Genomic DNA, 7,807 nt, shown 5'->3' with positions numbered 1-7,807 from the left:
AAGCCATTTCAACAGCTTGATCTGTGTCCTTGGAACTCAGTTTGCTTTCTCTACGGAAGACGGCGCCAGTAACACTGCAGTCTCCATACCAATATGGAGCCGACCATTGGACAGTGGTGCACTGGTAAACATGTAAAAAATTGACTCCCCCCCCAAAAAAAAGCCCTCATTTGTAGTTTGCCAATTTCTGTGGTGTCAATACTCTTACCATGGCCAATTTCAAGTTACGTATCAACATGACATCACTGCACCAGACTTGGGAAGAGATGTACGGTCACCCCATTATATTGTATTTCTACCATACAGATAAGATAGACTTAAATAACCTCAAGAGCATAAGTAATAGTAAAATGTAGCAAAATACTTAGAAATTGATGATTTTGAGTATCCATTATCTTTTTATAATACAATTGAAGATTCATGTACTTTCATTCTTATTGGCTGTATTTACAATCTGCTCACACAATTCCTGATAATGTAACATTGGCTGTCACAATGTACAAGCTGATTCCGGCAAACCACTGCCTTCAGTGGTAAGAATAAAGCGTACTGGGCAGAGGAGACTGAAGCTTATGTAATGTAAGGGCCCTCTTGAAGAAAAAAAGAATGTTTAAATGGGTATAAAATAAATATTTATTTAGAAGAGAATATTTATTTTGAATGTTCACAGCCATTCCAAGACCCCTGACACAAGAGAGTGTGTAGGAAAGGAACTCAAGTGGAAAGAGACAGCATTAACCAATTTCACTTACAATATCTGACTTTGGCAAAATTTTCAAAAACATATGATCATGTGAACACATTGGTAGAACCTTTCCCAGAGCCTCAGGGGTCACACAAGTGATGAGCCCTAAAGCTTAAGCTTCATCAGCTCAATGGTAAGTCTGTCTCTGATTCTGAGTGATCAGGATGGAGCTACTTCAATTATGTATCAATGAGGGTACCACATATGCTGATAAATTATGAACCTCTGGGGAACCTTGCATTATTACGAAAAGCCAGTTGCAAACTGATGTACCTACAGGGACCAATAGATCACATGAATGAGTGAAGCAGGTCTGCTGGGTCCTATAGCTAATAGAGGAGCACATGCCCTATTCAAAATAGATACCAGCTGCTCAACTCAGAATGAGTTTTGCCATGGTGTACTATGGACCCACTATTATCAGATATCTAATTTTTCAGAAGAAACCAGAAATATGGAATTTTATGTGAAATCTGGTTTTTAAATGTTAGCAGATAATTCAATCAGAAAAGATAAACTTCAAACAAAACTGGGGCTTCCGTTTTGCAAACTTTGCCTTAGATAAGAAAGAGTACATTGCTTTAATGAAATCTTTCCATCTGCAACACTATGGATAGACCTGGAGCATATTGTCTGAGTGTAGTAAGTCAGACAGCGAAAGACAAATGTCATATGATTTCACTTATAAGTGGAATCCAAAGAACAAAATAAACAAACATCTGAAACAGAAAAAAAACTCATAGATACAGAGAATATTTTGATGGTTGTCAGATGGGAGGGAGGTTGGTGTGGGGGAAAAAGGGGAGGTGATTAAGAAATACAAATTGATAGTTACACAGTAGTCATGGGGATGTATGTAGGGTATAGCATAAGGAATATAGTCAACAATATTGTAATAACTATGTATGGTGTCAGACGGGTACTACATCTATTTGAGTAATAGATGGGAAGGGGTAGGGGGCAGGGTGAAAAAGTTGAAGGGATTAAGAAATACAAATTAGTAAGTTATAAAATAGTCATGGGGGTGTAAAGTAAAGCATAGGGAATACAGTAAATAATATGGTAATAACCATGTGTAGTGCCAGGTGGGTACTAGTCAGGGGGATCACTTCCTAAATTATATAAATGTCTAACCACTATGCTGTACACCTGAAATTAATATAAAATAACATGGAATGTCAATGTAAAATAATATTGAATATAGCTATTCTTTCATATTAACTCAGCACTGAACAATTTACTGATCAGTAACTGCATTACAATAAAACATTATTGAGGATATCATCAAGTTAATTATAAAAATAATTATTTGGCACTAATTTTTTTCAATTTGTATTAATACTATTTAAAACAGCTATGGTCCATCTCTGTTGAAAAATACTGAGATGTGTTGGATTTGGTTAGGAGCATATGTTGTCTATAACAAAGTAAAAGTCATTTTATATATGTCAGATACAAATGATCTAAGATTATGTCAGAAATGTGTATTGGATTTCAATGACTGGAACATAAAACATGAAAGGACTGGGGAAGAGTTTTGCTTCAGTTTTTTTAAATACGAATCTGATCATGCCATCCTTCCTAACTTCTAATGGTCTCTGCACTCCTTCATAGAAGTTCTAATGTTCTTCAAAGGCCTCAATTTGGGCCCTGACTTTTGTATCTCATGTCTCACCTCATGTCTTCTTCAAAATCTCACTGTAGGCCTAACTGAAATGCCTTCAGTATTCATGCTCTCTTCTACTTCATGATTTTCAAGTGGTACTTCTGCTTCCCCACTTCAACCGACTGTCCCATCCTAACCCTTCAAATTATCTCATATCAAATATTACTAACAAAGAAAACTTCCAGAAGCCCAAGAGACACAGCATGTGTCCCCATAACTGCCCCACACCAGCACAGTCTTCGTCTCACTTTGTGGATATTGTTTAACTGTCTTCCTTTATTCTCTGTTAATTATCTGTAGGCTTTGGGAGGGTGAGAACTATGTTTACATTGCTCACCTGTAATTCTGCAGTATCTCCAAAAATACCTGGTACACAGTAAGTGCATAGTGCATATCTGTTGAAATAATTTTATGGACAGCTGAATAAAGTAAGTAATATGCTGGCTTCAGAATTAAGAAAAATATCAAATATATGCGCAACATTAATATCTGAGTATGAACATTAATGACAGATTTATTCCATCCAGTAAAATATAAGATTAAAATATCTTACACCATATACAAAAATGAACTCAAAATGCATTAAAGACTTAAATGTAAGACCTGAAACCATAAAATTCCTGGAAGAAAAGATAGGAAATAAAGTCTTTAACATCAGTCTTAGTAATATCTTTTTGGATATGTCCCTTCAAACAAGGAAAACAAAAGCAAAAATAAACAAATGGGACTACATCAAATGAAAAAGCTTCTGCACAGTGAAGGAAGCCATCAACAAAACAAAAAGACAACCTACTGATTAGGAGAATATATTCACAAATGATACATCTGATAAGGGGTTAATATAAGGAACTCATACAACACTATAAAAAATAAAGAGTCTGATCAAAAAATGGGCAGAGGACCTGAACAGACATTTCTCCAAGAGGACATACAGATGGCCAACAGACATATGAAAAGATGTTCAACATCACTAATCATCAGAGAAATGCAAATAAAAACCACAATGAGATACCACCTCACACCTGTCAGAATAGCTATCAGCAATAAATCAACAAACAGCAACTGTTGGTGAGGATGTGGAGAAAAGGGAACCCTTGTGCACTGCTGATGGGACTGCAAATTGGTGTAGCCACTATGGAAAACAGTATGGAGGTTCCTCAAAAAATTGAAAATGGAACTACCATATAACTCAGCAATTCCTCTTCTGGGTAGTTATCCGAAGAAATTCAAAGTACTAATTAGAAAAATATATGCACCTCTATGTTCCTGCAACATTATTTACAATAGCCAAGATATGGAAACAAACTAGGTGTCCATCAATAAATGAATAAAGATGTCACACACACACCACACACACACACACACACACACACACACACACACAGAACGAATGCTATTCAGCCATAAAAAAGAATGAAATCTTGTCATTTGCTACTACGTGGATGGACCTAAAGGTTATTATGCTAAGTGAAATAAGTCAGAGAAAGACAAATACCACATGATTCCAATTATATGTGGAATCTAAGAAAACAAAACAAAGGAATAAAACAAAACAAGACAAACTCATAGAACCAGAGATCAAACTGATGGTTGCCAGAGGGGAGGAGATGGGGGAATGGGTGGAAAGGGGAAGGGGAACATAGTCAATAATATTGTGATAAGTTTGCAGTGACAGATGATTATTAGAATTAGTGGGGTGATCACATGGTAAGGTATATAAATGTCAAATCACTATATTGTACACCTGAAAAAAATTATGCAACTACTCATATATACATACCTGTTTTTTCTTTGAATCCATGTTTTTGAAACAAAATTGGGATAATTTTTTGAAAATTCTTTATTAAAGATCTTCAGGGCTGGAAAAGACTTAAGAAATCACCAAGTCTAAGTTTGTTATTTTCCAGAAAAGGAAGCTGGGGCTGAAGAAGTAAAATAACTGAGCCTGATTACATGGTCCCTTGACCATCAAAAAGCATGTATGATTTCATAGGACACCTAATAGCTAGCAATTAACCATTCTGCTGGGCACTAGTAGGTGAGGGGAAAGGAGACAGACAAAAACAAAGTCCCTGCCCTTAGGGAGAATACAGTCCGGTTAAGGAAACAAGAATTTCATTTATCAAACAATTAGAGGAGAATGAGAAACTATGTCATTAAGTGCTAAATTAGGCAGAACACACGATAAATGCTATAGCTGTTCAAAATGAAGGGAGAGATACCTTACCAAAAGAGCTCAGATTGACTGCTTATTCTTCCTTGTGTTTATGACTGGCCATCTTCCATGTCATGGCCAGCTCCAGAAAAGGGACTTGTTTTTTTCAGTCTGAGAATGTTATTTATTCCCAGGATCTTTGAATAATATTGTACAGAAAGTAAACGATGTTGGTCTCCCGTACCACATAACATCACAACCCTCTGTCCGAAAGGGACATTTTTGCTCCTGTAATATTTTCTTTGCCATGGATAATTATCAGCTAAAGAAAACTGACTTATGTTGTCACTTGGATTTGCTAAAGGAACCCTTCAGAAATTACGCTATTCTGTCCCAGTCAATAATGTTAAGATTTTATCAAAATAAATGAATAAAATATAGCATTAATATTACATTCAAATTGTCATAATCCTTTTTCAAAGCAGCACCACAGAGATGATTTTTTTTTCTGGTTCTCTACACACAGCCACAAGTGTACACACACCCCTCTTGCAAGCCTATGCATCTTTAAAAAGAGCACCTCGACTGGCTGCTTTTGTCTATTTAACTAATACATTGCACTTTAGAACTGCCACCTCAAATTCTCCTGCAGATTTCTTCTACCTGATCCTTTAATAGGAAAGTCTCACTATCTAGTCAGCTTTAGATAGTATCCCTGATCATCTCTGTAATTCCCCAGGAGCACTGTAGGTGTTCCTATCACTTCTAGATGCTGCGGCAGGTGAGGAAGGACCCAGGAGGTTACAGACTGTACCTTCTCTGTGTATACATGATTTCTCCACACTCCACAATGTCTCAAAGCCAAACGAGAAAATGGCTCAATAGTCTACCATCTCTCTCTTTTTTAAAAAAATTAAGGTTTATTGGGGTGACAATTGTTAGTAAAGTTACACAGATTTCAGGTGTACAATTCTGTATTACATCATCTATAAATCCCATTGTGTGTTCACCACCCAGTGTCAGTTCCCCTTCCATCACCATATATTGGATCCCCTTTACCCTCCTCTACCGCCCCCCTCCCCCCCCTTGCCCTCTGGTATCTACTAAACTATCGTCTGTGTCTATGAGTAGTCCACCATCTCTTAAACTCAGTTCTTGTTCTTTTCAAACTTTCCAGGCAAAATTAGTCATTCTATACAGCTATAGCTCTCTGTGATGAAATGAACTATAGTGACTTCTCACTGAGTTTTTACTTCACTGACCTGTAACTTCTCGAAAGACGATCTCTGTAGTTTACATTTTACGTCAGCTAATTTACTGACACATAGTGGACCCCAAACATGTTTTGCATGAATGAAACCAGAGGTCATTAGAGCTTAATTTCATTAAATGTGTTTGTCTCATTTTTAAGCAAATTTCTTAACAGTGGTCCAAACCAATTGGTTTTTTGACATAGGCAGTCTACATTTGAATGGATCGTATTCCTTTTCAGGAAACTATTTTTAAAAGGGATTATGACATGGGTATTTAAGCAAAGATAAAATAAGAGTTCTAAAATTATGAGCCCTAGGCTACCAGTAAATATGGCAAAAGTTTATAGAGTGAACCAGATTTTATCAAAGCTTTCCTTTGGAAAATATTGACTTCCTTTCTTGGATGCTCTGTTCAGTGGCCTGGTATCTTGAGCATTGGCTTGACCTGTTTTGAGTAGTTAGTCTGACTCTGAAGTATAACCAATAAAATATTCATAAGCTTCTCTAAAGTACAGAGATTTCTTTATTAGTTTTATACGGTATATATATATATAGCACATAGGAAATAATACAACGACATGATTCAGATGGATTGGTACCACATGGTGACTGGACTGATCAACTGAAAATGCAGTTTAACGCAGACAAATGTAAAATAATACATCTAGAGACAATGAACCAAAACGGAGAATCCATATTAAGTGATAGCAATGCAATGCAATGATCAGGAAAATGATTTAGGAATTCTTGAGTAATAATGCCAGAAGCTAGAAGCTCAGAAATGTTTGCTAGCTGAGCAAAAGGCTTATGTGATGTACAGAATACAAATCAAATTATATGGTGGCAATACTGTGAAAATCACAGCAGTAACATACCTAAACCTCTGCATGTGACTCTGTCACCATTTCACCAGAGGAAAAGAAGCACAACCAATTTTACATTGGTTGGTTACAGAGAGCTGTGGCAAACTAATATATTTAAGTCAGACATTAGGAAGAGCTTCTTACCCCTAAATTCTTTAAAAGAACAACAAAAATACCTTATTTTTATGTAGCATTTTGTCACAGTGTTTTCACACTGACAACATCATTTGCTCCTTAACACAAAGCTGTGGGGTACATAGGAGAAAGAGTATTTCCATTTTACAAAGAGTTAAACTGAGAACTAGTAGCCAAAGACAGAAACAAGGATAGGGTATAAACATAGAATATCATTCTAGTGCTATTTCTTTACCATAAAAGCTCTTTTCTAGGCATTGTCAAAGGAAATTTGTACCCCACCTCTCAACAGATTTTTAAGAATCGTGTAGGAACCTAGATTTCCCCTATGAAAGCAGAAGACGGATTTCATTTTCAAAGACACCCTCCAAAAAGAGGTGTTTAATAATAAAATATAGCACTTTGAGGCCAGAGAGTTGAAATTTCCTAACTATGAAGAGAAAGTATAGAGTCTACATATTCTAAAAATGGCCATAACGACATCTCCAATCCTCCATGCATTTTTGCAGTGTGATCTCGATGCTAGTCCCACTAAGACATGGGTTACCTATCTCTCATCTCCTTGAATCCAGGTAGGCTTATGACTTGGTTGTAACCACTAGAATTAGGTCGAAGTGACACTGAGTGCAGGTCACAGAAGGCAATTAGGTTCTGACTTGTCAACTGGAGCATTGTCTCTTGAAGACTTTAACCATCATGAGGCTGCCATGGTATAAGGAAACCCAGACCAGCTCTTGAATAGAGACCACATAAAGAAACCTGAAACTACAGGATGAGGGAGATAGCTGGGAAGCCCCGAACTGTTGCAGCTCCCAATGTTCCAGCTCCATCTGACTGCAAACTCACAAAAGCACAGCCAGAACCACTCATCCAATCTCTTCCTAAATTCCTGACCCACATGAGAAATGATAATAAGTAATAAAATGATTTGCTGTTTGTGAAGCTACTAAGTTTAGGAGTGATTTGTTAGACATCCATTGACTAGTAACT

This window comes from Rhinolophus ferrumequinum, chromosome X, assembly GCF_004115265.2.
Source record: "Rhinolophus ferrumequinum isolate MPI-CBG mRhiFer1 chromosome X, mRhiFer1_v1.p, whole genome shotgun sequence".
NCBI classification, from domain to species: Eukaryota; Metazoa; Chordata; class Mammalia; order Chiroptera; family Rhinolophidae; genus Rhinolophus; species Rhinolophus ferrumequinum.
This window is presented reverse-complemented; position numbering follows the sequence as displayed.